The 956-nt window shown below is 47.3% G+C and overlaps 1 protein-coding gene across 1 annotated transcript in view; it reads right to left on the reverse strand.

Annotated features, from left to right (window-relative positions):
- SLC25A25 (solute carrier family 25 (mitochondrial carrier; phosphate carrier), member 25) overlaps positions 1-956 on the reverse strand; it is a 36,998-nt gene that overhangs the window by 19,748 nt on the left and 16,294 nt on the right. The gene's annotated exons all lie outside the window — the stretch shown is intronic.

A 956-nucleotide genomic window follows, 5' to 3' on the forward strand; every position in this document is an offset into this window, starting at 1 on the left:
AAAAGCCTCTTGATGAAAGTGAAAGAGGAGAGTGAAAAAGTTGGCTTAAAGCTCAACATTCAGAAAATGAAGATCATGGCATCTGGTCCCATCACTTCATGGGAAATAGATGGGGAAACAGTGGAAACAGTGTCAGACTTTATTTTTTGGGGCTCCAAAATCACTGTAGATGGTGACTGCAGCCATGAAATTAAAAGATGCTTACTCCTTGGAAGAAAAGTTATGACCAACCTAGATAGCATATTGAAAAACAGAGTCATTACTTTGCTAACAAAGGTCCGTCTAGTCAAACTATGGTTTTTCCAGTGGTCATGTATGGATGTGAGAGTTGGACTGTGAAGAATGCTGAGTGCCGACGAATTGATGGTTTTGAACTGTGGTGTTGGAGAAGACTCTTGCGAGTCCCTTGGACTGCAAGGAGATGCAACCAGTCCATTCTAAAGGAGATCAGCCCTGGGTGTTCTTTGGAAGGAATGATGCTAAAGCTGAAACTCCAGTACTTTGGCCACTTCATGCGAAGAGTTGACTCATTGGAAAAGACTCTGATGCTGGGAGGGATTGGGGGCAGGAGGAGAAGGGGACGACAGAGGATGAGATGGCTGGATGGCATCACTGACTCGATGGAAGTGAGTCTGAGTGAACTCCGGGAGTTGGTGATGGACAGGGAGGCCTGACGTGCTGCGATTCATGGGGTCGCAAAGAGTGGGACATGACTGAGTGACTGAACTGAACTGAACTGAACCAGCATATCAAAATTCCCTGGTGGTTCAGACGGTTAAGCATCTGTCTACACTGCGGGAGACCTGGGTTCGATCCCTGGGTCGGGAAGATCCCCTGGAGAAGGAAATGGCAATCTACTCCAGTACTATTGCCTGGAAAATCCCATGGACAGAGGAGCCTGGTAGGCTACAGTCCATGGAGTCACAAAGAGTCGGACATGACTGAGCGACTTCACT

This window comes from Bison bison, unplaced genomic scaffold, assembly GCF_000754665.1.
Source record: "Bison bison bison isolate TAMUID 2011002044 unplaced genomic scaffold, Bison_UMD1.0 scf7180017864375, whole genome shotgun sequence".
NCBI classification, from domain to species: domain Eukaryota; kingdom Metazoa; phylum Chordata; class Mammalia; order Artiodactyla; family Bovidae; genus Bison; species Bison bison.